The sequence below is a fragment of the Piliocolobus tephrosceles genome, chromosome 14 (genome assembly GCF_002776525.5).
Source record: "Piliocolobus tephrosceles isolate RC106 chromosome 14, ASM277652v3, whole genome shotgun sequence".
In the NCBI taxonomy this organism is placed as follows: domain Eukaryota; kingdom Metazoa; phylum Chordata; class Mammalia; order Primates; family Cercopithecidae; genus Piliocolobus; species Piliocolobus tephrosceles.
Window position 1 is genome coordinate 28,945,674 of NC_045447.1, and position 15,175 is coordinate 28,960,848.

At 46.7% G+C, this 15,175-nt stretch overlaps 1 protein-coding gene across 2 annotated transcripts in view; it reads right to left on the reverse strand.

Moving 5' to 3' along the window:
* Positions 1-12,068, reverse strand: part of LOC111535870 (A-kinase anchor protein 2) — a 121,992-nt gene extending 109,924 nt beyond the window's left edge. The window contains exon 1 of one of the 2 annotated variants that reach the window (XM_023202108.2): positions 11,834-12,068. The gene's annotated coding sequence lies outside the window, so the exon portion shown is untranslated. The remainder of the gene's footprint in view (positions 1-11,833) is intronic. The other variant, XM_023202114.2, reaches the window with a different exon arrangement.
* Between the last annotated feature and the right edge of the window lie 3,107 nt (positions 12,069-15,175).

Below are 15,175 nucleotides of genomic sequence, written 5' to 3' on the forward strand. Positions count from 1 at the left end.
TTTGAGACAGAGTCTCGCTCTGTCGCCCAGGCTGGAGTGCAGTGGCCGGATCAGCTCACTGCAAGCTCCGCCTCCCGGGTTCACGCCATTCTCCTGCCTCAGCCTCCCGAGTAGCTGGGACTACAGGTGCCCGCCACCTTGCCCGGCTAGTTTTTTGTATTTTTTAGTAGAGACGGGGTTTCACCGTGTTAGCCAGGGTGGTCTCGATCTCCTGACCTCGTGATCCACCCATCTCAGCCTCCCAAAGTGCTGGGATTACAGGCTTGAGCCACCGTGCCCGGCCCCAATCTCTGATTTTCTTCCTCTCGTTTATGTACCTTTAAGACTGATGTATTTTAAAAATTGTTTCTAACATTGATTTTCAAACACTCTTCTCAAGACAATTACAGTACTAAAAATCGATGACCAGGTGCCAAATCTTCCCTTTCTGAGCATAAATGATAATCTTGCATAGACACTGCTCTCATGATCCCCACCCCTCAGTCCTTCCCCATAGCTCCCTATTTTTCTAATGTATAGCCCTCTGGAGCAGATCAGATGGTGAGTGAAAAAACACAGGCTTCCCAGTCCTGGGAAGACACATTCCACTCTGGCCAGAAGCCTAGCACTCTGACTTCTTCTGCCCTAGCCTCTGAGTCCAAAGGCCAGGCTTGAATGTTCTGCAGCTGACCAGTCACTACCCACACCTCCTTTCACATCCACAGCCCCACATTTCCTTTGCAAGGGAGAATGAAAGTTATGAAAAGATGATGCATAGAAATTGCAAAAAGATTTTATTTTTCTTGGAATGCCTTGGTCTTAAATCCAGTTTGGGTTCCAAAATTTGTCTAGAATAACCTATTTCAACGATAATGTCCACAAAAAAGTAGTATAAAATGATTATTGTAGTACAAACAACTAAAAAAAGCAGGAAAACATAATAGAACAACAAAAACACCAACTCTGTTTTAGAATTCTGTACTTCGAGAAAGAGCAAGTTAATTTAAGAGTAAAAACAAGATAGCAGACATTTTTGGCAACTCTCAAAGGGACTCTCACAACTGGATGAATGACAGGAGCTCTTTATTGGATATAATTTCACTTCAAAACATTTTCCATCAGCTGGGTGCGATGGCTCACACTTGTAATCCCAGCACTTTGGGAAGTCGAGGCAGACGGATTACTTGAGGTCAGGACTTCAAGACCAGCCTGGCCAACATGGTAAAACCCTGTCTCTACCCAAAATACAAAAATTAGCTGGGCGTAGTGGCACATGCCTGTAATCCCAGCTACTAGGGAGGCTGAGGCAGCAGAATCAGTTGAACCCAGGGGGGTAGAGGTTGCAGTGAGATCGCGCCAATGCACTCCAGCTGGGCAACAGAGTGAGACTCCATCTCAAAAAAAAAAAAAGGAAGAAAGAGAAGAAAAAAAGGGAGAGAGACAGGGGATGGAGGACAGATCTTTTCAGATGTTCTGGGCCAGGATCTAAAGAGCACGGGAAAGAAGGAAGGAGAGAGGATAGGTGTCCACCAGTGGAAGTGGCTACAGTGTTGTGGAATTGAAGGAGTTGAGTAAGAAACAGTGAGGCGTGGATCCACACAGGCAGGGAGGAAAAGATGGCAGGAACAGGGCTCTGGATCCCTTTACTGATTATTCATTTATTTGCGTTCCTCCCCCAGCCTCCAGGTGGCACAACTGACCCAGCATATCTTGCTTGAGAACTGAAAGGTAGGACAAAGACCAGGGCAAGTTTTAGGAATAAAACAAAGAAACAGAAGGCACTGTTGCCAGGCAGGATTGGGAATGGGAGGGAATGTTGCCTTGTAGCACCCTCAGTGGTGGGTACTCAGTACACGCTTAGAAACTTTTCCACTGCATCCTTGATATTGTCGTTTGAGAGTCTGACACTCTCAAAACTAATGGAAATCTTTCATGCTTCAATTTAAGCTCTTTTTCTCTTTTCAAGTCCCAATAAAAAGATTCCCATTTGCATAGCACACTGCAATTTGTATCAACTCCTTTAAGATCTACTTCCTAGAGATTTGCATACATCTGAGGCTACCAAAACATATCTACAAGATGTGAATTCTAGATCTAGACAATTAGACCACGGTTTTTCAACATCAGCACCATTGATATCTTGTGCAGGATAATTCTTTGTTGGTGGAAGGGGGTGTCCTGTGTGTTGTAGGGTATTTAGCTGCATCACTGGTCTCTATCCATTAGATTCTAGTAGCACCCTTCCTCCCTCACTGAGATAGGCCAATCTTTCGGGTCCAGTCCATGGATTCAAGTCCTGAGTCTTGGTCAGGATGCATAGTGGTAATTGCCAGACCTTCCTCCTCTAAGCAGAGCTTCCTCACACAGTAACAAGTTCAGGAATCATTAGGGATTTTGCTAAAATGCAGATTCTGATTAAGTAGGTCTGGGATGGAGTTCAGGATACTCTAGTTTTAACATGCTCCTGGATGACAGGAATGCTGCAGGTACCCAGACCACACTTGGAGTAGCAAGCCCCTATAGCACTGGTTTAGTAAGAGAAGGAGAGGGCCAGGCGTCATGGCTCACGCCTGTAATCCCAGCACTTTGGGAGGCCGAGGCAGGTGGATCACGAGGTCAGGAGATCGAGACCACCCTGGCTAACATGGTGAAACCCTGTCTCTACTAAAAATACAAAAAATTAGCTGGGCGTGGTGGCAGGGGCCTGTAGTCCCAGCTACTCAGGAGGCTGAGGCAGGAGAATGGCATGAACCCGGGAGGTGGAGCTTGCAATGAGCCGAGATGTGCCACTGGACTCCAGCCTGGGCGACAGAGCAAGACTCCATCTCAAAAAAACAAAAAAACAAAAAAATTAGCTGGGCTTGGTGGCACGCACCTGTAGTCCCAGCTACTTGGGAGGCTGAGGCAGGAAAATCGCTTGAACCCGGGAGGCAGAGATTGCAGTAAGCTGAGATGGCACCATTGCACTCCAAGCTGGCAGAGCGAGACTCTCTTTAAAAAAAAAAAAAAGAGCCGGGTAGGAAAACTGACCTGACATTATGTAGCTGTGGGACACCTGGCTGGTTATGTGACTTCCAAATGCCTCAGTATCTCCATTTGAAAAATGATGATGACTCTAAAGATTAAGTAAAATAGTGGAGGCCGGGCGCGGTGGCTCAAGCCTGTAATCCCAGCACTTTGGGAGGCCGAGACGGGTGGATCACGAGGTCAGGAGATCGAGACCATCCTGGCTAACACGGTGAAACCCCGTCTCTACTAAAAAATACAAAAAACTAGCCGGGAGAGGTGGCGGGCGCCTGTAGTCCCAGCTACTCGGGAGGCTGAGGCAGGAGAATGGCGTAAACCCGGGAGGCGGAGCTTGCAGTGAGCTGAGATCCGGCCACTGCACTCCAGCCCGGACGACAGAGCGAGACTCCGTCTCAAAAAAATAAATAAATAAAAGTAAAATAGTGGAGGTAGGAGTTCAAGGTTGCAGTGAGCTATGATCACACCACTCCACCCTGGGTGACACGGTGAGACCCTGTCTCTAAAAAAGTGGAGGTAAAGCAACCAACTTACCAGCTGACACTCGAGAAATATAAATTCCTTCCCACTTAGCTCCTACCACCCTGCATGGGAACCTCAAGAACAAGGCATCCCTGGGAATTACAGGGAATTCCCTAGAAGGTAAAACTTAGTTCCTCTATGAATGGTGAGTGGAGAGGGAAAGATTTCTTCTCTTTTCATTCCTCTATCAACACCCTCTATGCCACTCACACTATAACACCTGTCATCCTTTGGAGGCTATAGATTGTTTTGATAATGAAACATACCACAGAAAGAATATTTAAAATGATATACACATTGTGATTCCATTCAAAAGCAATGCATCCTACTTTTGAGTCCATCTCTGCCCTGCATTTAATACTGATCTGAACTATTCTCTAAAGGAAAAATGATCCCAAACAGGAATCATCAAGCGCTTTGGATAGGATCTAAGTTTCCAAATACAGTCTGTTCACTTTTTCCCCCAAAATGAATAAATTCTGCTCATCTGTAATTGTGTCTGAGGAAAATTCTTGCTAACCTTGGCAAGTATAAAATGTTCTGATGCAAAATACTAATTTGCCAAGCTAAAATATGGCTTTAGAATCACACAGCACATGGCACATGAACTCCACCTTGATTTTAATTTAATTGAAAGTGCCTTTCAATTAGGGTTGAGAAGTACTTCAATTTTCTGGAATATTAACTAAGATTTAGTCCTTTGAGAAAGTCATTCCTCCAACCCACCCAAATAAAAATGGCTAAACAATGGTGTCTTTCTCCATTTGTAGGAGGCATCAAAAAACTTACGGGAGGCATCACTCCAGACAAAGTAAGATGCTGTATTATCCCGCCATGGGAATGCCATCTTGATAATGTAAGCTGATGCAGTCAGCTGTACTGGGAGGCGGGCTGAAAACGGTCAGTTAACCACTGCCAGGAAAATGTGGTTTGGCCTTCCTCACACCTTTTACACACGCCTCACCAGGTGGGAGCTCAGGAGGACCCTGGATGAGCTATACATTAAGGCTGAAGTCAGGCAACTGTTGGGCGGGAAGAGGGGTAAATGAGGGTCCCTCTCTGTCCACTACTGGGGGATGGCAAGATACCTTTAATGGGTCTGCAGGACCAGTCTCAGCTACAGAAAAAGTCTAGCTCAGTCCTAGCCCCACAGGTTTCCCACAAATGCCCTGGAAAGAGCCATGGAGTCTGGATGGGATGGCCACCTGGGGAATCCTCTCTCTTGCGGGAACTTGCTGTGGTGTGGTGGCAGTTACATAACCACACTCTTCTAACTCAAAAAAGACTAAAAACTTAACAGTCCTGACAAAATTATCTTCTAAACCCTACACTCAACCAACCCAGGGCACTCCAGGCACAGTGGGGAAACTTCTAGTTCAGCCCTCTCTGACAACCCTCGAAAAACTGCTCTAGCATCACTGTTTATCCATACTCTGCACAATGAGAATCTTTCCAGGGTCCCTGCTAGGGTCTGAATGTTTGTGTCTCCCCAAAATTCATATGTTGACGCCTAATCCTCAATATAATGGAATGAGGAGGTGGGGCCTCTGGGAGGTGATTAGGTTGTAAGGGTAGAGCACTAATGAATAGGAGTAGTGCCCTTGCCTTTTCATTAAAAGAGGCCCCTTCCCCAGGCATGGCGGCTCACACCTGTAATCCCAACACTTTGGGAGGCCAAGGTGGGCAGATCACCTGAGGTCAGGAATTTGAGACCAGCCTGGACAACATGTGAAACGCTATCTCTACTAAAAATACAAACATTAGCTGGGCATGGTGGCACACGCCTGTAATCCCAGCTACTCAGGAGGCTCAGGCAGGAGAATGACTTGAACCCGGGAGGCGGAGGTTGCTGTGAGCCAAGATTACGCCATTGCACTCCAGCCTGGGCAACAAGAGCAAAACTCTGTCTCAAATAAATAAATAAATAAATATTTTTAAAAAATTTAAAAACCAGGATTATCGTTCTGAAAATGGCGGTCCATCGTCCCAATGAGGACCAATTCCTGACTTAGTCAAAGTTTACAGAAGGATCAAGTAATGAAAAATGGAAGAATTACCAATAGTGCAAGTGCTTCGGGGGTAAGAGAATATCAGCTAGAGACCCCCAAAGCAGGGGAGGGGGACAGTCAGGCTTAGAGAATTTCCATGTTCAAAGCTACTTAATCCGTATGAAGGATGAACAATTGATCTGCTGCACAACTGCTAGCAATTTAAGTATTAACTTTAGGCCAGCACATGGTGGTTCATGCCTGTTATCCCAGCACTTTGGGAGTGTAATTGTGGAACTGCTTGGGATGCCGAGGTGGGAGGATTGCTTAAGTTCTGAAGTTCAAGACCAGCTTGGTCAAAGTAGTGAGACCCTGTCTCTACAAACAATAGAAAAACAGCCAGGCATGGTGGTATGCACCTGTAGTCCCAGCTACTCAAGAGGCTGAGACCAGAGGATCGCTTGAGCCCAGAAGTTCGAGACTGCAGTGAGCTATGATCGCACAACTGCACTCCAGCCTGGGTGACAGAGTGAGACTCTGTTTCAAAAAATAAATAAATAAATAAATAAATAAATAAATAAATAAATAATTTAAAAACTGGTTACTTATCATTTGCATCTGTAATGAAGATGAAAGAAGGCTTTGGTTAATTTAAGAACAACCAACTTTGGGGGGAATACAACATGTACAAGGTGCTTCCATATCCACCTGATTTTACACAAGTTTTGAAACAGGTAGGTTTTGGTATCTCCATTTGTATAGATGAATGAACTAAGATTTTGTTTATGTGACAGACCAAGATCTCACAGAGAACTTGGCTGAGGTGCTAGGGTGCTTTGGTCACGTCATGGTTCTGGATAAAGGGGGCACTACAATATCTGTGTATTTGGCCTTGCCACCCCATCTGCTCCAATCAGGCATCAAAAACAACCACAAAGCCCCTGACCATATCTAAGAAAAAAAAAGGGGGGGTTCAAAGCATAGTGGCCTTCCCCAGTAAGTTCTACGGGTCTCTCCCCTTCCCTGGCATTCATGTCACACCCCCCTCAACCAGTTAATGCATGCTTCCAAGGCTTAGAAGAAAAAACCAACAAAAAAATCCAACCCCTCAAACCTACTCAAAAAAAGTTACATCACCTCATCCTCATACCCACCCTCTACCTGGTTAAGGACCCCAGCAGCAGCATTCTGCCTCCACAGGGTATTTTCTCCAGTTGCATGGCCTATGCGAGGCACTCTGAGACTATCACCAAGCTGGGAACAAATTCCAGTTACATGACTCTTTTTTCTCTCTGTTTCTTTCATTTCTTTCTTTTCTTTCCCTTTTTTTTTTTTTTTTTTTTTTTTTGAGACAGAGTTCTCGCTCTGTCACCAGGCTGGAGTGCAGTGGCTCCATCTCGGCTCACTGCACCCTCTGCCTCCCAGGTTCAAGCAATTCTCCTGCTTCAACCTCTCAAGTAGCTGGGATTACAGGCACCTGCCACCACACCTGGCTAATTTTTGTATTCTTTTAGTAGAGGCGGGTTTTCACCATGTTGGCCAGGCTGGTCTCAAAATCCTGACCTTGAGTGATCCACCTGCCTCAGCCTCCTAAAGTACCAGGATTACAGGTGTGAGCCACCGCGCCTGGTCCAGTCACATGTCTCTTGATTCTACTGAAACTTGTCCCTACAAGGACTGGTAGCCCTGGTGCTGTAGATGGGAGACAGGAGCACAAAAGGGAAAAAGAGGCGAGGGCAGCCTGAGTATGTTCTCAGTCTCTTTCCCTCATGCTCTGTTTTCTCCAGCCCCTCCTCAATCTCAGAATCCACCTCAACAGGAAAAAGGAACCAAGCCCTGGGGAAAGTACATTCTGTTTTATTGTAGAAAGAAAAGAGAGACTCGATCCTTTTCTCTTCTGGCACTCAACTTTCAAGAAAATGGGGCAAATGACAGAAATTAAGTTTATACTGGGGATTTTAGTTTTCTAAAAAACCAGCCTCCAGAGTCTGCCCTGCAGGAGTTCCACAATTACAGTTCCATAATCCTATAAAATCACAACTCATATCTACGCTAATATTATGCTGAGACGACCACAAAATCCTGAGCTGTCATTGGAAGGACAACAGCACATTCACCACCAGTCAACTTACCAAGGCAAGAAGGCAGAATAGCTAACCAGGGGTTACGACTTAGAAACACTTTCATTAACAACATTAACAATGGGTGAAATACATTTTTAAAACTTAAATTTAAATATCAGGTGTTATGTTACTTGAAGTATCCCATTTCTTTAATACTCTAATCAAATACTACTTAAAATCACATAGACAAACTCAGTAACTTTCTCTCTGAGCAAAATGGTAGATTTTCCTTTTAGAATAGAGATGGTTTTCCCGGGCGCGGTGACTCACGCCTGTAAGCCCAGCACTTTGGGAGGCCGAGGCGGGTGGATCACAAGGTCAGGATATCGAGACCATCCTGGCTAACACGGTGAAACCCCGCTTCTACCAAAAATACAAAAAAATTAGCTGGGCGCGGTGGCGAGTGCCTGTAGTCCCAGTTATTCGGGAGGCTGAAGCAGGAGAATGGCGTGAATCCGGGAGACGGAGCTTGCAGTGAGCCGAGACAGCGCCACTGCACTCCAGCCTGGGAGAGAGGGAGGCTCCATCTCAAATAAATAAATAAATAAATAAATAAATAAATAAATAAATAAAAGAGAGATGGTTTTAACTGTCCTAAATATACTCATGAAAAATGTGTTTGAAGGGAAAATATCCAAAATGTGAACAGTAGTGTTATATGTTCATACAGGGGATTATTTTACAAAGTAAGATACGCACGTATATGGATTACCTTAACTCCCATCATGATCCATGGTCACATTCTTCCCTGAGGCCTAAGCCACCCGAAGTGCTGCTGGGTGAGGCTCATGCCAGTGAGACAATCTGAAGTTGAAGTTGTTCCCTTATTTTTAGCTTTACAGAAATTCTGCTTTTGGGTGTTGAGTATGCACAGTACAAAGAAAATGGTGGGCCGGGCGCGATGGCTCATGCCTGTAATCCCAACACTTTGGGAGGCCAAGGCAGATGGATCACAAAGTCAGGAGATCGAGACCATCCTGGCTAACACAGTGAAACCCCGTCTCTACTAAAAATACAAAAAATTAGCCGGGCGTGGTAGTGGGCACCTGTAGTCCCAGCTACTTGGAAGGCTGAGGCAGGAGAATGGCGTGAAGCCGGGAAGCGGAGCTTGCAGTGAGCCGAGATCACGCCACTGCCTTCCAGCCCGAGTGACAGAGCGAGACTCTGTTTCAAAAAAAAATTTTACAAAGGCGCAATTTGCTACCCAAACTTACTGAAATTGTTGAAGCTCATCAGGATACTAATCAATTACTCCAAACTTCCAATAGCTGACACAGAATCCCTGATTAACAATCTAAGCAGTGAGTACTATGTTTCTCAAGATCAAAAACAATCATTCCAAAAGCTAATTCAAGATAGAGCACCAATTCTACTGGTGCTGAGTCGTGTATAAAACTAAAGACTGGAACTAAACAGTCTATCCGTGGTCTTCAGAAGTAAGTTTTTAGCATGCTCTTGTTTCAACTGTTAAAATCCCTCAACACAACCTCCATCCAAATTCAATTTCATCTTCATCTGAAACATTTCTCATTACCTTAATAAGCAGAGGCTGGTAATAACCATGATACAAATCTGGGACATGGGTGTTTTAAGAGCTCACCAAATCTATAATGGTTATTGTTTAGATTATTGTAATTATCTAGACAATAATTATAATGACTAGAAAGTCCAAAGTGTTTACATTTTTGGAAGTAATATTTGATGTTAGCTCTATAAGAAAATATTTAAACTTATAGAAATAAATCCAGTGGATTCATTCTCCCCTCATTTGATAACGAAGTTAAGACAACCTACTTCACTTTATTAGCCTGAGGTCCTGAGGCTACTGAATCAGAATAAGGCACTTATGAAAGTGAAATAACTTCAAACTCCGCAGGCAGGAAGTGGTGCCAACTGTCATGCCAAAACTATGAGACAATGAGTATTTCAAAATGTTTGTCCCATCTCAAAGCCCAGTTATTCCTCTCATCCTAGCATCTCAGCATCCCAAAAAGAAAGTGAAATGAACTCTCCAGCAGAGTCTGTTAAGTAAAGGACTGGGAGACAGGCAGCATTACTTTTGTTGTCCCTGGCCCAGGACTATTTTGTTGGTGCTGTCCAAGATAATTGCAGGAAACTTAGTGTGCCTCCACTCAAAGGAGAAGATGTCCTTTAAGGAAAGGGCCAGGCTGGGTGTGGTGGCTCATGCCTGTAATCCCAGCACTTTGGGAGGCCAAGGCAGGTGAATCACTTAAGGTCAGGAGTTGGAGACCAGCCTGGCCAACACGGCGAAACCCTGTCTCCACTAAAAATACAAAACTTAGCTGGGTGTAGTGGTGGGAGCCTGTAATCCCAGGAACCCGGGAGGCTGATGCAGGAGAATCGCTGGAACCCAGGAAGGGGAGGTTGCAGTGAGCTGAGATCACATCATTGCATCCAGCCTGGGCAACAAGAGTGAAACTTCATCTCAAAAAAAAAAAAGAAAGAAAGAAAGAAAGAAAAAGAAGGTCCAAGGATGGAAACTGGGGAGGAGACAGCTGGCAGTGGAGCATCGCTTGAAACACTCTTTAGGCCAAGTCTTTATGCTTAAAGAAACAGAGTAAACTCCTTACTGGATACACCTCATTTCTAGACATGTCATTATGAAATTGTATTCATGAATGTTGGGGAAGCTGTCAGACTGGAAGAAAGAGAAGTTTAGTTAAATTTAAATTAAGAACATTTCCAGAAAGACAAGTGTGATGCTTAAATGAACTCTAATCAGAACAAAAGACAAGGAAGCAAATTCCCTGGGATTCCAATGGTGAGAGGAGTTTGTACTCATGCAGTCTCCAGGAGCCTGTGAAACGTGAATTGAGATAGAAGAGCGCTTCCTGGGAGACAGGGGCTTGTTCACAGATTCCAAGATGCAGTACAGAGAGAGGCATATAGACTTATGAGTAGGTGAAGTTTCTTTTCAAAGAGAAATAGTATACATTTAGGAAGTCTTCCCAAATCACCTGAGCTGCATTTAAAACTGCTACAGGGAAGGGTAGTGATATGTCAGAGTCTGATCTGACCACGCAGCCTATCAGAGCCAAAACCCTGCTACCCTACACAGGAAACTGGCTTTCCTGGGTCTAGAGGGGGAATCCACCATCTCTCTAAACAAGTCACCTCCCAGACGCCCTCTTTGTGGGTCGGGAGGGATCCCTCGGGCTGGTGAGCGCCTGGCATCCGGGTTGGAGAGCTCGGCAGCCCGGCTGCACGCCTTCTCGCCCTTTGCCTTCAGTCCTCACCCGGCTACCAGCGCCACAGCTCCCTGCTGCGGGATTCCGGCTCTCCCGGGCTCCGTTTTACTCCCCTCCCGTCCACTCCGTTTCTCTGGGATTTCTCGGGGCCAGCAGTGTCTCCTTGCTCTGGCCCTTGCGGGCGCGCCTCTACGGACATTACAGGCACGGCTTGCCCAGCGCTCTCCCCCACGGTCGAGCGCTCCTCCCATACCCCAGAGTGTCCCCAAGAAGGGCCCACAGAGACGCAAACTCCGGCTTTATCCCGGATAAGATACCACATTCTAACTGCTGAGGTCCCAGCCTCAGGTCGAACTGGCTCAGCTCGGACCCGGACCGCGTTCTTCCTCCCAGGGCAGAAGAGGCTGCTGGCTCCTCCTGCATCATTTCCCGAGTTCAGCTCCCTGGACCCTATTCCGAAAGACTCCCGCTGGGGCCGGGGCCGGGTCCTTCCTGACTTCAGTCTCTCTGAAAAGTTCAGGACTTGTGAAAATGCCCCCGGCTCTGCCACCCAAAAGGCAGGACCCACGTCTTCCTTGCGAGCTAGAAGGAACGGCTGCACCTCCCAGTGCTCCCGCGGCAGGAGACGCCGCCACGACCACATTTGATTTCACTGCTTTTCCTGAAAAGGACACACACAACCCAGCTCTGTGTGTATGCAAGGGGAAGCGGAGTCCTGCGTTTATTTTTTAAAGCATATATAAGCGATAAGCATCGAACAAAGTAGCCAAAGGCTTGGCCCTCCCACAAACCTAGGAATTCAAATCCACATGGCCACAGCCCCTCCACCCGGGCCCTCTCCCAGCACACGCTCCGCTCGACAAGGGCCACAAAAAGCCCTTTAAAAGCCCGCGGTGCTTCCGAGGTCTCCCAGATCTCCAGCCCTTCCTCGACCACCCCTTCCTCACACCCGAGGACACTCCAGCCCCGCCCCAGCTTGGACACCCACCTCTGGGCTCCGGCTCCCGGAGGCGCAGTCCTGGGGCTCTGCTCCAGCGCCGCGCGGCCGCTGCCTCCCGCTCCAGGGGTCCAGGAGACTCCGGGGGAAGGCGAGCGGCAGCCCCGGGCTGGGGCCAGCGCATCTGCAGGGAGTGGCGGCCTCGGGGCGCGCTGGAGGGCGGGGAGCTCCGCCCGCCTACTCCCGGGGCCCGCCCCTTCCCCGCCCCCTCGCTTCCCCTCCAGTAGCCCAGCGCCCGGGGGCCGCCCTCTCCTCTGCTCCCCTCCCCTCTCCTCCCCATCTACCCACATCTCCTCTCAGCGACTTCGGCGGAATCTATGCACAAACCAAGAAATGAATGAATGGAGAGACTTGAGGGAGGGAAAGACGGAGGGATGGATGAGGCGCGCAAAGCTGAGTATTTCCTAACTCAGGGGAATGCTGTGCCTGGGTATGTGGATACTTGTTAGCGCACGGGGCTTTGGGGCGGGGTGGCGTGTCGCTGTGTATACAGGTGGACGTATGTGTTGGTGTAGACATATGTGTGCATGAGCATATGTGGAAGTGTGTGAGTGCCTGTGTGCGCTTAAATGCCAGGAGCTACTGAGTTCCCACTCAGGCGGGGAGAGAGCCCCTTGTCCCTTACGTAGCACCACGACTGTCCTTAGGGTCAGAGCGAACCCCGGAACTGGTTGCGAAGTGTGTCTTTGTGGCAGTAATGGTGTCGCCGCGTGTTTGGGGACTCCCCCGATGGGGTTCAGAGGCTGAGGTGTGGACAGAGATGCTTCCAACTCACTGGCTCGCCAGAGCCTTCCTGCTGCCCTCCGTGTAGTGGCAGCCGGTGGCCCGGTGTCAGAGCGCGTGTGCTAACAAAGCCAGCCGAGGGGGAAGGAGGCAGCGGATCCGCAGACTGGGGCTGTATTAGGCGGGTGGCCAGCCATCCCTCCCTCTTGAGACGTCTGAAATTTCAGTCTCTCATCCCCTCCCCCACATGAATATTTAAATAATGTTAATGACCCTTTGAAAATGAACCGTCTGGAAATCCTGAGAGAGGACTGGCACACACAAATAGCCCACCTAAAGAGCAACACTTTTCAAAAGCAAATTGTGGACTTACTCTGCTGTAGGTGGCGGCATTCATTCTCAGCAGAGGAAGATTACAAAAGTCAGATTTCTTGAATTCAGCTTTGCCCTAGGCATGATTTTTCCAGTAATTCTCTCTCCCCAGCTTTGCAAGTCGCCCTTGCACTCTCAGTTAGATTTTCACCCTAGGGCAGTCTGCTGTTTTCCCCACCCCTTGACAAGGCCCTGGGTTGCTCTTCTGGGAGTCAATTTTACATGTCAAACACAGCAGGGAAAGACAATAGCTATGGACTGATTCTACTTTCCTAACCCACTGAGGTCCCTGATTTCCAATAGAAATAAATGATACCCTTGGGAACTACCCTGAAAGCCCATCCAGGCTAAGGGCACCATAAATAGCACCTCCAGAGAAAAGGCTTCTTCCCTGCCTTGAGCTCTATTCACACTTTCACCCAAGGAAGAGGATGAAGTCTACAATGGGACATCAGCTGTTCTCAGGGTTCCTGAATGTCAAGAGGCTCCTTTTTCTCGGTATTTGGAAATGGTTTCACCATCCTTTTCGCCTGTTTGTCCCTTATACTGTTGAATTTCAATAGAATTTACTGACCAGTGCTCAGACATGACAGAGCTTCAACCTTGACTCAACTTTTTCTTCCTTCCTTCCTTTTCCTTCTTTTCTTCCTTCCTTTTCATTTTTTTCTCCTCATGTCTCCGATTTAAGGAATTAAATGCTTGGGTGCCCTACATACTGATCTATTTTTAACATTTTAATATCATGTGAAAAACTCACATTAAAATGAGTGTGCTTGGGTATCACAGTTATTTATTTATATGGACCATAGACTCTCTAAGGAAGAATTTTAGAATTACATCCGATGTGAGATGTCATAAACAGTATCATGGCAGGTACTTCATCACTCTCTTCTCATATTTTCCTAAATGTGAATAAGTGTAAAATTTACAAACAAAATTAGTTTCATTATTAGAAAGAGTAAAGCAAGGCCGGGCATAGTGGCCCATGCCTGTAATCCCAGCACTTTGGGAGGCCGAGGCAGGCGGATCACCTGAGGTCGGGAGTTCGAGACTAGCCTGACCAACATGGAGAAACCCCGTCTCTACTAAAAATACAAAATTAGCCAGGCGTGGTGGCACATGCCTTCAATCCCAGCTACTCGGGAGGCTGAGGCAGGAGAATCGTTTGAACCTGGGAGGAGGAGGTTGCAGTGAGCCAAGATCGTGCCATTGCACTCCAGCCTGGGCAACAAGAGCGAACTGCATCTCAAAAAAAAAAAAAAGATACCAACTTTATTCTGAATTGCTTCTTTACTAAAGCAATGTCAATGCTTTGTTAATATTAATTTTAAAGTTCTAGCATATTATTCAAAACCTATTAGGAATACTAATTTAGGAAAATATATGCTCAATAGATACTAATTTATAAGAACATTTGTTTTCTTCCATCTTCCAAATTATTAAAGAGGTAGCCATGATTAAATATTTTTAATATAAAAGGCTTGGTACATACCAGATGCTCAGAAATAGTTGTTTAATTTGTTCAATGAAATCCATGCAAGAATATGAATGGCTGCATGCAAAAGTAAACACTGTTTTTAATTAACATTTTCTCATTTATTTTCTCCTAGGCCAGTGGTTCCCAATTGAGGGTGATTGAACTCCCCAGGGGACATTTTGGCAATGTCTAGAGACATTTCTTATTGTCACGATTAGAGGGGTGGCTACCAGCATCTACAGGACAGCGCCCCACCAACAAAGAATTATTGAGCCCTAAATGTCAGTAATGCTGAGGTTGAGATATCTTGCCCCAGAATTTTTCAAAGCCAGTACTAAAGACCACAGATAGTAGGGCCACCTTGGTGCTTGTTAAAAAGGCAGATTCTGGCCGGGTGCGGTGGCTCACGCCTGTAATCCCAGCACTTTGGGAGGCCAAGGTGGGTGGATCACAAGGTCAGGAGTTCGAGACCAGCCTGGCCAAGATGGTGAAACCCCATCTCTACTAAAAATCTATAAAAATTAGCCAGGCGCGGTGGCAGGCGCCTGTAATCCCAGCTACTAGGGAGGCTGAGGCAGGAGAATCGCTTGAACCCGGGCGGCAGAGGTTGCAGTGAGCTGAGATTGTGCCACTGCACTCCAGCCTGGGTGACAGAGAAAGGCTCTGTCAAAAGAAAGAAAGAGAGAGAGAGAGAGAGAAAAGAAAGAAAGGAAGGAAGGAAGGAAGGAAGGAAGGAAGGAAGGAAGGAAGGAAGGAAGGAA